The sequence below is a fragment of the Ptiloglossa arizonensis genome, chromosome 8 (assembly GCF_051014685.1).
Source record: "Ptiloglossa arizonensis isolate GNS036 chromosome 8, iyPtiAriz1_principal, whole genome shotgun sequence".
Lineage (NCBI taxonomy): Eukaryota > Metazoa > Arthropoda > Insecta > Hymenoptera > Colletidae > Ptiloglossa > Ptiloglossa arizonensis.
In genome coordinates this window covers 2,250,494-2,268,727 of record NC_135055.1, presented here as the reverse complement: position 1 = coordinate 2,268,727, position 18,234 = coordinate 2,250,494, and the positions used below count along the sequence as shown (strand labels likewise).

The 18,234-nt window shown below is 40.9% G+C and overlaps 1 protein-coding gene across 1 annotated transcript in view; it reads right to left on the bottom strand.

Moving 5' to 3' along the window:
• LOC143150384 (uncharacterized) overlaps positions 1 to 18,234 on the bottom strand; it is a 55,459-nt gene that overhangs the window by 15,975 nt on the left and 21,250 nt on the right. The gene's annotated exons all lie outside the window — the stretch shown is intronic.

Sequence of the window (18,234 nt, the reverse complement as noted above, 5' to 3'; positions counted from 1 at the left end):
GACGAGACTTTTCGAACAGGCCTGTCTTGTTTGGGAATAAATCAGTCTCGACGAAACAACGCCCGGGAACGTGAAATACGAGTTTTCGCGGGAGACACGCGCACGAAGGGTGAAGTGGCGGGGGGAGGGGGAGGGGGGGGGGGGTGAAAAGTTCAATGCGCAACAGGCGAGGCCCCGATTGAAAAACTAAAAACATCTGGCGCCAGGGTGGCTGCCCGTGCACTGTATCGGAATGTCAGAAGAGGGGTGAGAGGGGGAGGGGGCGAATATATTTGAATAAAACCAAAGGTGGAAGAATGCACGTCCCCTTTTCAATTTGGGCATCCACGACCTCCCCTATCCTATGAAACCACCTGATAGTCTGGTTATGGGGCACCCCTCAAACCCCACCGTCAACTATTCCAGGATACTGGTTAATGCTCTGGTACGTACAATGAGCGTGATTTTCTGAACCACGAAATGACGCGTTACACGCGATTCAGGTTCGACGAATATTGCAAATCGAGAATCTCAGGAGTCCATGGGATGTTCCATTGTTCTGTACGACGTCTGACAGGACCGCGTACAAATTTTGTCAAGGTGTTCTACAACTAGAGGTAAATAAAAAGTGTTTCGTAAAGGTTTTACCTTCTGTGATGGAAAAGTGGCTTGTTTGAACATTATAACAAGTTACAGGGCGATTGGTGTGCCAGCATCGGGTCAGATGCGATAATTGGATGAGAATGTATAGTTGGGACTTGAAGAGAAATTTCTCAGGGGGTACCATTGGGTGAGAGTTTGGTAGTTGCAAACGGAGAAAATTCTTGCAGAATAAACTATCACGTTTTACGCATAGGGAAGTGGTCAAAATCCTAACCTAGAATTCCTTCCTAAGGGTAGTTTTCTTCAGCTTCTAAACGGTAGATACAACTCTCGTTTAGTATCTGTGAAGTTCATCGGGGAATCATTCTTGACGATAATAAATGTCCATGTACGAATTAAGAAAATTAATCATCCACCGTAAAAATCTCAATTTTATTTCATTATTCATTCGTTGCGCCAATTCATGAGAGAAAATTCGTAATTTGTTGCGTTTAGATTGGTCGGTAACAACGATCTTTAATCTCGAAAATGGAAACTACTCTTCTTCATCGCACAGATTGCTTTTAAAAATGATCAATATTTCCATTAATTTTTCTATTAATCTATGTTCAGTTCTTCCTTTACCAAACTGTCACTTTTGTACATTCTTTAAAGTTTAGATATAAATCGATATTACCCGTTGAAACAATTCTTTAAAATAAACGTTCGTTTCGATCAGAGTTCTCATCGTTTTTGTTCGAAATATAAATACATTTATATACGTTGGGAATCATTTTTCTTACCGACCAGTTTTAAAATACAATCTATTTCCGGAAACTACCTTCCGGGCTATGATTTTACTATCATACCCTACTGGGAGAGGAATTTCAGGATTCCACGGTTAACGGGAAAAGATACAACACAGCGCAACAAAAGTCATAAATACGGGGTCGCTAAATGAAAAACAGCCGTCCAAGCATCGGAACTTCGGCATGTGGTACCCAGGTGTCAATTTAGCCCTAAAATTTCCCCGTGGAAATCCAGGTGCTTGAGAACGTCCGTCGATACCCAAAGCTGACGGTTTCAATAGATCCAGGATTGAACCCATTGATTTTGGCAAGCGCTGATCATACAGAAGGATCACAGCTGCGTGCTACAAATCGAACATGAACAGATACGAGATACGTATGAAAAATACCTGTACTGATTTTGCACGTAACGATAGAGACACGATGAATTTTATTAAACATTGTACGTGGAAACATTCTACACTTCCCTCGAGGAAGTTTATTTATTTGTTCCCTGATTCTCGACGGACATCGTTTTAATCTCGTATCGTGTACTCGGTGAAATTCGTGAAATAAATTCTGAAAAACCTCAGACCGGTCCCTCGAAGTACATTTTACGAAATCGAGTTAACGATCACTGTGCGATCGATTTAACAAATGCTTCGGTGGTATTTACGAGAACACGTGTTACAAGAACGTGATAAATGAATTAATCCGGAACTGTGATGTAATTCAAATTTTTTTTTAATTAATTTAGAACGATCTTATTAAAAGGAAATTTATATCACGCTGTTAATAGACACCGTTCGAAACTACTAGTTTTTCACGCGATTCTCTCAGCTGTCTACCGAGACCCTACTTTTTCACGGGGCAACTGCTATTCCAAAAGAGTTTGCAGAGTAACTGAATAGCCACGTGGCTTATCGGCAGGAAGTAGCCTTTTTTTATTAACCATCCCGCATGACGAAGTTGGGAAATTCGATACACCAACAGAATTATTCAAATATTTCGAGTCGATCGATAATTGTAACTTTTAAGGTGTATTTGTGGATCGTTAGAGGGTGAAATTTATGACGCGTTTCCAACCCCTCGTAATTGGCGCACAAATAATTTCCCAATGAACGTATCTTTGTAGATAGTTAATATTTACTATTTTTCGCAAAGAGTAGTTTCATGTTTGCGAAAAAAAATTGATAATTGATTTACTCGCGGAATAAAAGTTACAAGCCTGATACGAAGTAAATCAAGTTACATTTATGTAAAGATACAAATTCCATTTTATATTTTCATTACGTAAGAAATAAAAACGACGATTCTAAAAGGAGACGTACAATGAAAATGAAAAATTCAATTTTCGTAAAAATATAATTTTTCTCGATAATTTAAATTTAGAAAAAGAGAAAGATACATCCAAGTATATTCTGTTTACAATTTCATTTCCTTCTGCAACAAGGCGTTCGATACCTTCGCTGTCCAACTGGCGGACCACGGATATCCGATATCCGGTTCGCGGATTAAACACTATCCATAATTTACAAATACGGATTGTATTCTGTATTTATTACGGGTGTTAATAAATCACTCGCTGGGTAAAATTAATACATTTTTGTGGCAAAAATGTTGGACAGTACAAGTGTAAACCGAATAAAAAATCAACTATGCACAAAGTACGTTTCATTTTCAACCTATTCTACAATAATTTATGTCAAAGTCGCCAACAAGTTAATTCAACTAGACATGATTCATATAACCACAAAACTTCTACAAATTCAATGATTTAAAAATTCGGAAAGAAATATAATTCGTGCGAAATAAAGTAATAATTTTCTGTTTCTTGCACCCAGTGTAAAACCACCCTCTGAGAAAAATTATCTACATCTCTAAAATCGCGATCGAAAAAAAATTTTGACTCAAAATTGCACGGTTTTTAACGTTCTGTAATACGAGGAAAAGGAATTTTTTGAAAGAAATTAATTTCTCGAATTTAAAAATTACGAAATCCGAATCCTTAGCCTGTACATTTAAGGATCTCTGCAAAGACGTTGGTCTAATGAACTTCCACCGAGCCATAGGTGCAAACTCACCCCAACGATTTAAAAATTCGAAAAAAAATATAATTCGTGCGAAACAACGTAATAATTTTCTGTTTCTTGTATCCAGTGTAAAACCACTCTCTGAGAAAAATTATCTACATCTCTAAAATCGCGATCGAAAAAAAATTTTGACTCAAAATTGCACGGTTTTTAACGTTCTGTAATACGAGGAAAAGGAATTTTTTGAAAGAAATTAATTTCTCGAATTTAAAAATTACGAAATCCGAATCCTTAGCCTGTACATTTAAGGATCTCTGCGAAGACGTTGGTCTGATGAACTTCCACCGAGCCATAGGTGCAAACTCACCCTCACGAGGTAGCCGTTAACCAAATTGAGGATTTCGCAGACGCCCACGCCTTAACAGTCGACGACCCCGCCTTCTATTAATTTTTCAGGGGGCCATGTTGCGTGGCACGTCTTCGCCGGACAATAGCTCATAAAAAGTTGCACGGGAGTAACAGGTTGCAGAGGATACGACGAAGCACCTTGGTCGATGGTACATAATTAAGAAGTTCGAGGGGTCTCTGGGGGAGGATCCTTAATTCGAGCGAGGAGTGTCTAACTTCCGAAGTCCTACTCGTTCCAATTTGCATAATCGTGTAATTACGTAGATAACCCAGTTTGACAAGACGGCTCACTTTAAGGCTTCCCATCGTTGAATCGTTTTTAAAAAACAATTCTCGCGTGATCCACTCCTAACGAGGTCCTTTGTTAACGAGTATCTTTGTGCCCGAGTTCCTCTTCCTCATTCCTTTCGTAATTTCCTCGTCGACGACCTTTCCAAAGTGAAACATTTTCCGTGAACTCCGCAGGTTCGATTGATATCACCGTTATTAAACGTAAATAATTCTCTACTCGACATTGGGAAACTTTGCTCGTTACAATTGTCCTCGTTCGCATATGAGATACACACACGCGCGCGCACACTCTTGAAGCATTATAATTAACTGGAAGTTCGTTCCAAGTTGTATCGGTATATCAACAAGGTATCTTTCCAAAGTCCGTACGGAGAATAATTGTTGCAAACACGGAATGGCAATTTAAAAATTTACATTCCTGGACATCTGTCCTCGCCAAATTATGCAATTAAAATTACAAGAGCGTTAATACGCACGTGTAACGAGAAACCCGTGAATACCGGAAGGAAGATTTCACCAATGAGAGCTCGCACCGATATCGATATTTTTCGTTTCAACTTATTCTTGTTATCGAACGTTTTAAATAAATAAATACATCTACTTTTCGATATTCCTCGTTACTTCTTAACGATTCTTCGTACCGGTGCAGAATAAACGAGGTATTCCGTTTTTTAAATGTCACTCGTTTTTCGGTTCACCGTTTGATAAGTTTTCTAATAACGCAAAGGAAGAAAAAAAAAAAGTTAGAAACGTTCTCGAATTGTTCAATAAGATGCAATAATATGGAGAAATTACACGGTTCGTTCGAGATAATTTTATTAAGCGGTTGTTGCCAGGCGGAGGTGTTCTTCCTCGCAGTCAGAGAATGTCAGCTGCCTCCTGGGGTCTCTCTCGGCGTGTACAAGCCAGACGCCATTGTTCGATCAACAATACTCAACCGAACCGCTCACAACATATCCCATTCATTTCATCCACCCACTTTATATTGCCCCCGTGCCCACCCCCGACACGGATAAGAGCGAAACAGGGGACAACGACAAGGATGAAGAAAACGCTATGTCCGTTCGGTCTGCGGAAGAAGCCGTCACCCTCTTCGGCAAACCCTTCTTTTTTTCACGGGTTTCTTCAGACTGTACGATGGGTTTATGGAACTCTCTGGTCGCGACATATTTTTTACTTCCATTGGCGCGCAAAGTACACCGGGTATTTCGTCGCGCCGGTCGGTAACTGGCTCTTTTTTTATAGTTGCAAAAATGACCGGAATAAGTTTTCTTCGTTTTTAATTCACGCTACGGTGTTACGGTTGACGCTAGAACTACCAGATTACTGAATATTAAAGTTACAACTTTGTTGTACGTAGTTAAAGGAAAACCAATCGTTGAAGAAATAGAGAAATTTTTTAAATTGACCACACGTGTAGAATAAAAACAGTCTTTGACGTCTTTGAAGAACATTCTATGGAATTTCAAGCAAATTTTAATTATGAAAGCAATTGGAAACAGCGATTTGGACCGATTGGTAAATCTAGTGTTAAAAATCGCGAACTTTTAGACGCGGTGAGAGAATGGTAAAAGGAAAGAACGAAACAAATTCGATTGGAATGTGAATAAATGATTTTTCCGCAGAGAAACGATCCGGTGACTCTGAAAACTTTAATGTACAATTGAGAGAGAATTCGTTTCATTGATTGTATCAAGTCTACTGAAATAGGACTGATCGAAGAACTGAGAGACCTCTCGATGATAGAGCTTATGCAATATCACGTGTCAATGCGAGGACACTTTAAGCAACGATGTCGTTAAACAAATTAAATATTAGATATTCTACTAGTCTCGTTCCAAAACTTTCACTAGATACTTTAGAAAATAAAAATTACACAAAACACCAGAAATTAACGTAATGTCCATCGAAAGATAAATGCATGACACAATCGGACACGACCAGGCATTGAAATCGCTCAGAATCCGATTTTCCGATACTATTGTAACCGTGGATTTGTAACATTAATTTACTTTAAAATTCATCTTAAACTTGAATTCCTCTTCTATCGTATTGTATATTTTATATTCATTCCAGACATATACATATTCTTGTACGTTTATAATCACGTAGTGAATTCAACTGTCAAGAGATCGACAACGTTAAATAAAGATTTGCCCGGTGTGACTAATAATCTTAATATAGACACGACGCGGCAAGTGACAATTTGTTACAATCAGTTACGAGTTAATAGCCCCTTTCGTACGATAAAACGAAGCGTCACGCTTCGCGGAATTGCAATGGAAGCGTATATCGCGTTGCAACGAAAATTTTGCGATCGAACAGGTGTCTCGTCGGTATCGAAGCTATTCTACTCGAAGGTTGTCTCGCACCGACTTCTGTCCCGCTGTCTAAGAATCTCGAGAGTGTACGGTGTTTGGAATCTTTGTTCGAAGGAAGTAGCCGAAATCTGTGCACCACGTGCCAAGGATCCCCGAGTCAGCGAAGCGGAAAAACCGAGCGCACGATCCTGACATTTTTCAGGTAACGGGAGAGGTACTCCTTTTCTATAGCGGCTGGGGGGCCACAAGGGTTGCTGGCTTCTGTTTTCTTTGGAATTTATCCTCGGTGGAGGCCCTGAATCCTCGATATCGTTACGGACGACATATTACAGCCTTCGCGAGCGACATTCTTCCTTTCAGGTGGGTGTTAAGGAAAGGGTGGAACTAGGTCAGTTCTTTTCTTGAATAAGAAATCAGCGAGTGGATCACTTTAAAAGACACGGCCATGTATACAGGGTGACTTTGGTATCTTCTCCGGAAAAGGTTCCTTCAAAAGAGGCGAGTTTCAACCGACAAGAACTAATATAGAAAACTTTATAAAACTTGTTGAATTACTAGGGAAGATAATCGGTAGAATGCAACGTCAATTTTTCAAAATACATCTTGAATATTTTATCGAATAATATAGATTTTTCCTTGGCTAATTTTGTAGTCAAGCTCAAGACGATTGCAGGTGTGTAACTAAACCTTGAAAAATGTACGACTTTTAGTATGGAGAGGGATAGAAGATAAAGGATAAGTTACCTCGTTACGAATCGATAAACCAGTCAGAATATTGCAAAAAATATTCGCTAATGGTTTAATCGCGAAAAATCATAATTGCGATATGTAATTAAATTTTTCTAAAACTTAAACTCATCTTGAATATTTTGTTAAATGATACAAACGTTTCCTCGTTATAAATTTTATAACGAAGCTTAAGACGATTACGAGCGTATGATTAAACCTTGAAAAATGTACAACTTGTGTTAAAGAGGGAGTTAGAGAACAGGAACAGTACTAATACACAAGCAATGGTTCTTTTCTTTCGTATAAATCATGTATCGTAGAATAAAATTGACTAAAGGAACGATCCAAACGATAATTGGATAAAACTACTACCAGAAGTCGAACCATCGTACACCAATTTACAACAACATCCCTTATCCTCTTCTCCATTGATCACATCGTACCACAGAGGGTTAAGATCCAAAGCCCAGATACGCTAGAACAACAGACTCGCGATAACTTACGCTCGGTGTGAGCAATTCGAACGTCGATCATCGCGGTACCATAAAATCAGCGAATCGTTAAGATCGATTGTCCCGATGTTTACGACATGGTGTATCAATGGCCGACCACGGTGGACACTGGTCAACTGGTCGAGTAACGCACGAATTCCGTGAACGATCCCATTGTCTTCCACCCCACGTAACAAAGGAACAAGTTGGCGACTAGGCGATCTGTGGTAAATTGCGTTAACGACGAGAGAGAGAGAGAGAAGCGTCCTTTTTTTCCCTCTTTCTTTCTTCTTTTTTTCCTTTTTTTTTTTTTTATTTCGGGGGTCCCGAACGCGATTTTTATCGCGCTGGACAACACGTGGTCGCACAGGATGGCCCCGTTAATAGAGCGGAAAGGAGGCCAGCCACGGACCCAACTTCGTTCTGGCAAAACCCAGGCACGCGCCGATGGAGTCAGCTGGTGATGATCGGCGAACGGTACCCATACGATACTCGGGCGCGTTCGACAGCTTTTTATCGCGAAACAATATCGCGCGGTGTGTTCGAAAACGTTGTTAGCGACTACCGACACGGGCGAATAAGAGGTGAAAGGGATTCCGCGCGCGCGATCGTCGAGCAAGATCGGGGGACCGATTGCGGGAACGCGTGCAATTTTCGTGGCGAAATTGCAAGAAAACGCGCCGACAACGAAATCGACGTCGATACCGTGCATGGAAACGCGCGAGGGAATAATTTAGGCTAACGCACCGTGTTTAACCCTCCTGGGAATAATACCGTACAGTCCTCTCGTATTTTCGCTAGAAAATTTTCTTTTTATTCTTGCGGAAACATCGCCAATCCTTGAACAATTTTTTACTGGTTTACAATTGCGGAATAGAAATACACGTAGAATGTTTTTAGCAAGTTTATCTATTCGGACTCGTAGTTAATAGCTGTGAAAGTGTAAAATTCCTAAGGGTTTTCCACAGCTTGGGTAATTTTGTTGGAAATACTTATTTTTTGCTCGAATTTTGTTCAATGACTGGAGGATTTAATTGAAGAGAAAAAGTAGGAGCGAAATTGTTGCTCCGTGTTTGAGCTATCCGTGTAATGTTTAAGGTACTTGATCAGGTACCTGGTTCATCGACAAACGCGAAGATGGTTAAATACAAATTTATTTCGTAATAAATGGACAATGTTTCAGAGATGGATTGAGCACCTAAAACCTATTTAATTTTTTTTTATTATTATAGATTATCGCAACATTGTTATTAGAGACGGAGACTTTAAGGTATTATTGTATTATTTGTTCGATAATCTTCGTTTCTTTAACGAATTTAAGCAGGTAAGTTCTATTTTGTATTTATTATTACATTCAGGGCAGATTAAGGTAAGGTAATCCGTTAAAATTGGTACGTGAGCATGCTTCGTGAATGATGTTAGTTTCTTAACGAGTAGGTGTGAGTAAAAGAATTTGGCGTGGGTTATTCTAATTCGAGTTATGACCACTCGATGTCTTCGGTGTAAGGAGGGAATGTTTACGAGACAAAATAAATTAGACGTTCAACTACGTATACACTTAAATGCATATCTGTGCAAACAAAAGGAAAAGATCCACTCATTGATCACCGAGACAATGTTTCGAAAATTAATTACCACACACAGAACCGATTTATCTCGGAGAAAGGATTTTCATAAAATAACGTTAGAAAACATAGCGCTATTAAAATACCGACATCGTGCGAAAGGCACGTTTCGATAGACACACAACAATACTTTCGTCATCCTTCGATCGATTCGTTCTTTTAAAACCGTACAATCTGTACTTTCCGTACGAGTTACCGAATCGACATATCGTAATATTCCAAAGTCTCTTAATCGATCAACAAACATCCGAGCAGCAATGTTTCTCGGCAATTTCTAAACCAGTACGGACCCGACGCGACACGTTTTCTAAATTTATTTTATTCGAACGATTTAAATTTATATAAAACGTACTCACCCATCGTCAAGTCCTATTTACTCATTTGTTGCTTCCCATTTCGGACACGTATCAAATTTACACAACAAATACCGCTCCGGGTGATGATTCCTTCTCCTAGAAAGACAGAGGGACAGTTCAACGCACCCCGACTTCTAAAATACATACTCCTTAATCTCTCTCTCCTCTTCTCCGTCTTTCTCTCGTCATCGTCATCATCGTCTTAAGTGTCTCCTACACCCTGTATTTATCCCCACCATGACGCCCGAACAGCCACGCGCCACCATGCTCCATTGTCTTCTCGCCAACGGTCTTCCTTCTCGCTCCCTCGCTCTCTTCCCTTTCCCTTCTCCTTTCCCGACTCCCCTTTCTTTCACTCTCCGGGCCTTCTCCCGAGTCTGAAATTTTCAACATCTGTCGAGCCTCCTACCACCCTTAATACGTTCACTTGGTAACAGCGCCATCCCCGTCTTTCGACTGCTTCCTGTGATCCCGAAATCCCAGGATCACCGTGCTGGACGACCAGGTACGAGGGATCGTTCCAGTGCCAGGGTCTTTGGTCAACTTCGAACCGAGTCCGGGAATTTGTTACACCGTCGAAGAGTCGGCCGAGATCGTTGAATTATGCATGCCACATCGCGTAGTAAAGACAGGAGGTGGAGACAGGGAAATACTGGTATTATCGATATCTGTTGGCTCGTGATCCATGACGTTAAATAGTCTGCGCGAAGTCTGCGATTCTAGGTGAACTCCTTGAATCCCGAATTTACGTAACCCGATAGGAACCAAAGGTGTCTCGGGAACCCTGGACGATGTCTTTGAACTCTCGAGAATTTATTCTCTATTTTCCCCCCTTGGATGATTTAACACTTGGCTGACACTCGAGTAGCACTTGGATACCAAGCATTGGGTAGATAAGGTGATCTGCTAGGTGTCCTTTCGAGCAACTCTTAACGCGTAGAGGTGAACACGCGAGAAGCTTTGCACTGTGCACTTAACCGTACGTGTTAAATGAGTTGCATGGTCCAATTGCAGGCTAGAATTTTGTTTAAATTACTGTCCGACACGAGCTCGATGTAACGAACCTGTTACGGCATACAGAGGTCTATCGAATATTAAATCAACTGTAACGCGAGAGTAGGATCGTTTCTTTGAAAATTCTATCGAAAACACTGACACAAAACTAGAGTCGTACTTCCAGCTTCCTCCTCGTAAGGATCGTGGGTTTAGCCGAGCAATAAATAATTGGACTGAAAACTTTCCTCTGCGGACTCTCTTTATCGATTAAGTATTTTTCACGCATAGATGACTAATGCTGCACTTCGCCTCGGTCTCGACAATAACAAACATTCGAGTCCTCGATTCTAGGAACCGTTGATTCCAAGAATTAATCGTACTAGGAAAACAAGTTTCGAACCACTGATTCCAAGAACTAATTGTACAAGGAAAAGAAATTTCGAACCGGTAACTCCGAGATGCAATTATACCAGGAAACCAAGCTTCGAACTAAGATTTATTTTCGATTACTAAACACCACACGAACTTATACTACCTCAACAACATTGCAAAATGATCTTAACCAACCTGAAAACGTTCAATCTCCCCCAGATTGTGTTACTCATTCCCCCTTAACGGTCTAATAAATTTACGAAATGCGGCGAAAAGAGTGCCTACATTTTCCACGATCTACATTCTACCTATGATATAATAGCGTAAATTTTTAACAATTGCTCCGCACGTGATAAACTTTCAAGCACGAGATACAAAGACCTACCATCGGAGTCCGAACAATAATACTTGATTTCTCTTCCTAACTTTCTACCCATCGGTTCTTTTCGAACAACACATTACGCATTGTATTGTTGGTTGTTCTATCCTAGCAGTCGATGGAATAAAATCAATAAAATATCTTTCCACTAATCGCAGTGGAGACAGAGTAGCATTTATCGGTCTAATTTTCTACTTCTTGATGAATCAATGACACGATACTTATACAATACAAACTCATTCCACAATGCCTGATCTAAAAGATGCTCGAGTGTCGCTAGGGGTAAACTGTTACTTGACGCTCTGCACGAGTCTACCAAACAATTTAACCATACCGAACGATCGAAAGGTTAAAGCTCCAGGATTCACGGTGTCCATGTTTGAAATAATTTGAGTTAAAAAGTCCGTTTCACCGCGAAGTCTTGTAACGTTTCTCGCGAACTTTCTTTACCAGGCTGTACCCGGTGTGCCGTGTCTCTAACCCCTCCGAAAAGCAATTCAGCAGACAGTCAGCTCCAAGCACGATAAAAGCTCGTCGAGCTTCATCAGCGGTGCCAACCGAGTCGCTAACACCCGTTTGTTTTTCAAATCGTTCCGTGCAACTTTCCGTGACATTATCATTTAATTGCTCGGCGTGTTTCTCTTCCGTGTACGCCACTGTTTGGACCTGTCAGGGACCAGGAGGCAATTCGAGGACGTCGGTCGCGCCGGACCCGGCACATCTGCCCATTCGTGGCAGGTGGCGACTTATCCGCTTCTCTTCTGCTCCTCTCTTCACTCCTCTCGCTCGATCGCGCCCTCTTCGTCCTTCTTCCCAACGTGGTACCGCTGTATGCCCTCTCTTCGTTCACCAGAGCTGGCTCTCTTTAAGCGGACGAGCCACGCGACAATACCGCGGCAGGCGCGTGTCGGCGTTCCCACCTTGGCGGGGAAAATGTCGTGTGCCCGGTAAAACGCCCGAAGGGAGCGCGCGGCTTGTAATTATTAATCATTAAAATTACTTCACGACCGTCTGCGCGGGGAAGTGTTCTTTTTCCGTCCATCGGTGACGGGTAACCGTGGCCACGGGCCTGATGATTCAACTTTGTTAATATTTCTCCGCTCCGATCGCACGCTTGTCTCTTTCAGATCTGTCGCACGTAACGAAACGAAACGACGAGAGCCCCACGACTCGACGATCGTCGTACACGTATTTCTTGCACGATAGAAGAGCCACTTTTCGACTCGTTAACTCTACGGTCGAACCGTGACTCGACCGAGATTAGGTTGGTTGCACACCACCGGGACGAATGCTCCCACTGATCGCCGATAATAACTACACTTTGAAGTTCATTTTCCAAAGGGAGTGAACTACCTTCAAAAAAAACTTCCACGCCAGGATGTAGAACCAACCGGACGATGTTAAAGGGTTAAGAGGGTGTTACCCTCCCGTAAGAGGGTGTAGAGATTTTTTTTTAAAGAAATTTACTCCTTTTGGAAGATAAATTTGAACGTGCGGTTATTATTGGCGATAAGTAGGACCATTGTTTGATTTCGTACTAGGCTGTGAATGTTGGTGCTGCTTTGCGGTGTTCAAAGTTTTTTTTTTTAAAGGAATTTACTTCCTTTCGAAGATAAAATTCGACGTGCAGTTATTGTTGGAGATAAGTGGGAGCATTGTTCGATTTGAAGTAGGACCATTGGTTGCGAATGTTGTGTTCTTTCTGTAGAATATAATCAAAGGTTGAAACCAGATACCACACCTGCAGTGCTGTTAATTATATCTAGTAGATATATCTACACGTGTATGTAGATATTATCTACGGTATAAATTATGCTCACTTGGACTATATTTATCGTAACATTGGTTTAAGATGAAAATCTATGCACATTTTTCTGAAGGGATAAGTTGCCAAAAATTAACACAGATATATAACACTCTTCGTGGACCTAGCACGGTACAGTGACTTACGAAGCTAAAGATTCTGAGTGCAATGAAACCCTCGTTCCATCTAAGATAATTCTTTTCATTTTCCAACAATACATTAGTATACGAGAAGGTACTGTTCTTCTACTTTTCATTGTGTAAACAATATAAAATCTAATAATATATATCAAAAGGTATAGTATCGCAAATTAACAAAATTGTCTCTCAGGTTGTCACAGAATTACCTATCATCCGTCCCCTACGCTCTTGTCTCTGAGCTGAATAAATAATAGCGATCAAGTTTCACCGACCAAGCTCTCAGATTGTCACCGGTCTGTCCCAAACGACACGAAATCGACGGGTTCGTTTCCCTTAAACTGTCGGTCTTATCAAAACTTATATAAAATCTAATGTTTATATAAAATCTAATGTCTTATATAAAATCTAATAATATATATATACAAAAGTATAGTATCGCAAATTAACAAAATTGTCTCTTAGGTTGTCACAGAATTACCCTATCATCCATCCTAGGCTCTTGTCTCTGAACTGAATAAATAATAGCGATGAAATTTCACCGACCAAGCTCTCAGATTGTCACCGGTCTGTCCCAACCGACACGAAATCGACGGGTTCGTTTCCCTTAAACTGTTGGTCTTATCAAAACTTATATAAAATCTAATGTCTTATATAAAATCTAATAATATATATCAAAAGGTATAGTATCGCAAATTAACAAAATTGTCTCTCAGGTTGTCACAAAATTACCCTATCATCCATCCTAGGCTCTTGTCTCTGAGCTGAATAAATAATAGCGATGAAATTTCACCGACCAAGCTCTCAGATTGTCACCGGTCTGTCCCAAACGACAGGAAACCGACGGGTTCGTTTCCCTTAAACCGAACACTCGATTCCAATAATTTTTAACACGAGCCCTCGGTCTTATCGAAACTCTCTTATACCTCGCGCCCATAAAAGATGTTCAACCGCCTAAATGGCGCGGTGCCAGCGCGTTTAACGAGGAATCCACGATTATCTCCGACCGTGTGCATAAATTTCTCATTATTGCCGAAATAAACTAATCGCAGCCCGCGCAAACGATAAACGCAAAAACGATCCCGCCGCGGCTCGGTTCGCGTGTCTTTTATTGCATCGGGGCTCGCGTTGCCTGCGCATCGTCATTACGAGCTTGACAAACAGGTGGTTGAAAAACCATTTCTCTTCGAGTCATTCGAAGTATGTACCCCGGGCACCGACGGAGCGGCGTCCACCGTGCCAACGTGTCTCGTATTTACAACGGAGCAGGTGCCGATCAATTTTCCATCGCGCAACAATGGTCAATTTTTCGGTGTCCTGCGATCGACGAGACGGGATTGCGCAAACCGCGACACTGTACGTCGTACCACGGCACTGGTGAATCGTTAGGGTGGTGGGTAAACTACGTTGCACGAGTTCCACGGGACGGGAATTATGTCAGCGAGCGAATCCAAAATGTCACGCTGTCATCGGTTCAATTGAGAAACGGCGCGTGCGCGCGCAACGGACCGCGGGCCATCAGGAATTTTTAAACTCGCTTAAATTTAGCACGCCCCGATAACGTTCACCTGCGCGCGCAACTCCGCCTCTGGGCGCGAGTATTTTCGAAAATACCCTAATTACGCGCAGCCGCGTATTGGTAGGAAAGTTCGAAATTTTTCAAAGAATTTTTCGAACGTCAATTAAGGGGGGCAAAGTACCGGGTAGCAATGACTTGCCCAGAGGATACGTCAATTTATTTATTTACATATTCGATAAAAGATAAGAAAGCTTAAGGGGGAAGATTCGAGTTAAATGGTAAAACGAAAGAGATTTTTCATCGAGGAGAAATACGAGAACCGTGTATTATCAATGATTTTTTTATTTTCTAAAGAGAAATTAGGTTATCAACGGTCAGCAGTTATCGGCCACTGTCACGCGTACGTGATCTTAGTCTTTCGATCGTTACGATTTGCTTGAATCATTTTTTTTTTTTGTGGAAAGAAATGATTTTTATCGTTCTGGGAAGTTATATTTTGAAGTATGTTTCACGAGTAAGTATCGATCGTTTCGATCGCATCAGTTATGTTCCAAATTTTTTAAATTGGGTAATTTGAAAACCCGTACGGTCATCATTTATGCAAAGAAGGTGAACACACAATAAAAAGTGTTGTATATGTACAATGAATTTTGTACTACCAATATTTGTTTCAGTTTGTACTTTGTTGTTAATTTTGCAGCATCTATAATTAAATAAAAATGGCTGGCTGCGAGAGTAACGTTCATTAAAGATGCAAATGTATCAATGATTATCTCTCCTCTTGTTTCATCGCGCCTCCGTTTCATTTATAAAATATCACGAAATTTATTTCAATTTAAATTCGGATACATTGTACACGTTTTATGTTAATAAGATTCAATTTAAATTCACCCTGTCCCACCGTAATTGCAACATTATGGAGAATTCGTATGTAAGTATACCCCAAGTGCGATGTCACCGTGTCGCATATTTGCAATGTGGTGTTTATAAAACGGTGAAAGTATTAATAATGATACACTGTTTACATTTTGCGTGTCGGCGATCCGCAATGACTTTCTCGACCGAAATTATTATCCATGCAAAACGAGTGTACCTGTACGTTTCGGAATATGTCAACGCATCGACCATGCGTTTAATATTAGTACAAAAAACGATCAGATAAACGACAAACCGGAATAATTATCGTGGAAGGTGCGATGAAGAATTCTTACGGAAGTCTCGAATATTGAACAATTTTGGTTTTGTGAAAAAATTCGAGTTAGTGATAACCCATCGTTATTCTACAAATATCCGATTAGCTACAATGGCTCCATCTAGGACTAGCTGAAATTTATTTATTCATACCTTAGGATTATTCATCAAAAAACAATGTCCGTTTTAAATTCAAGACTTTGAAGATTGTCAAGAAAGTCGAAAATGCTACAATATTTGAAAAAGTTGTATATTTATTGTTTTTTTTTAAATGTTTGCGAAGTGTTTATATCAACAACGCCAAGAAGACGTAAATTCACATTACAAGAAAGTTAAACTTTCCAAACAAACAAAAAAGGTCATTTAACCGTTGATTCCGTTATAAAAGAACGAACAAAGTTTTCTTATTGAATTGTGCGTCTCGTCCTTAACACTCTTCGCGTGCCCATCGACCATTTTTAATACCCTCTGGAAGGGTAGAATATACCAAACAATGGTGTCGCCTTATTTACGAGAATCCTCACCCTCTCCACCCTCCAACCACCTCTTCGTTAAGTTTCATCTGCCTTCTTTGTAATTTGCGCGTACAAAGCCTCTACAAAAGTATCAAAAATTACCCCCGGTTCTCCCCCGTATGTATGAAACATCGACAAAGAAAACGAAAGAAAGAAAAAAAAAAAAAAAAACGGGTTGATCTTTCGATACTCGCGAGCCTTTGGTTTTGTGCCCACCGTAATTTGCCAAATAACCGTGGAAACACGGTCGATTTCGAGATCCTACTGTCGTGAAGAGAGAAGTAGCACCAGCCGAAATTACGAACCGGGGGGACGAAATTTTTCGTCGAATCGTAGACGTTGTAGCCCATAATGGCAAATTGGCGGCGTTTCCCTGCGCCGTGTCCGCAAACTGTTCGCCTCGGAGCCTTTTCGTAAGCCGGCTGGCCAGAATGGACCCTTCGTTCGCTTGTTTCCTGAAGAGAGAAAGAAGCAGCGGCGAATCCTTATTATTGCCGAGTGAATGCGAAATCCAACGCGATGTGGGCCGATGCACCCTTTCGCGGCACAATGTGCAGACGTCCACCGGGCCGCCGCGGCCCCCACCACCGAGCACATCGTCGTCATCCTCTCAAAGTTCTTTACTTTCTCGCCGGACAATACCAGAAACGATCGTTCGGCCCGCGCGCATACGGGCGCTATAAAGCGGGGCCAAAACCGACAGATACAATTTTCTAAAACCCCATCGAACCCTTTATCGCTCGCGGCAGCTGATCGAGGCTCAGGTCCCGATTGCTCTGACGATCTACGCGATAAGTGTTCGATGAACCTGGACGAACGATATAATTGCCACCCGAAGATTAATTTCAACGGCGTTATCGGATACAAACCGGTAGATCGGAAATTCGATTACTTCGCGATTCGGGGCGGACGCTCTTCTTCGAAATTGGTTTATCAAACGGTGTTATTAAGGGACAGGTTTACCAAGATAATGTACATTGTAATTTTTTCACACTTTACACTCTTGCTTTATCCGCTTCGATCGCACCGAGCACTAATTTCTTCCCGTTCCTCTTGTTTTGCTCCTCGGTATATATTTGCATCATTTACCACCCCGAGAGTGTATACACACGCGCATTTATATCGCGAGGGAACGTATACTCGCGTTTAAATAGTTGAATCGAGTTTCTCAAATTTTTCATTTCACGTTTTCGGAATTTCTTCGATTTCCTCTTGTATTTTCTAACCGAAAGAGAGAAGAAAATGTATGTGCTTTTCGATTTATTTTCATCTTTGAAAAATCACCGGAATATTAAGTTTGCGGTACTAATTTCTTCCCTCTCCTCTTGTTTTGCTCCTTGGTACATATTTGCATCATTTACCACCCCGAGAGTGTATACACACGCGCATTTATATTGCGAGGGAACGTATACTCGCGTTTAAATAGTTGAATCGAGTTTCTCAAATTTTTCATTTCACGTTTTCGGAATTTCTTCGATTTCCTCTTGTATTTTCTAACCGAAAGAGAGAAGAATATGTATGAGCTTTTCTATTTATTTTCATCTTTGAAAGATTACTGGAATATTAAGTTTGCGGTACTGTTTGGAATATTTGTATTTTGGTGTAACGTAAAAAGTGTTTGGTGATAACGTGCTGTTGCGTGAAATCTTTTGAAATTTTCGTCGCACGTTCGAGGTACTCTCAAAGATTTATCATGCGGAAAGGATCGTTAAAGCCTT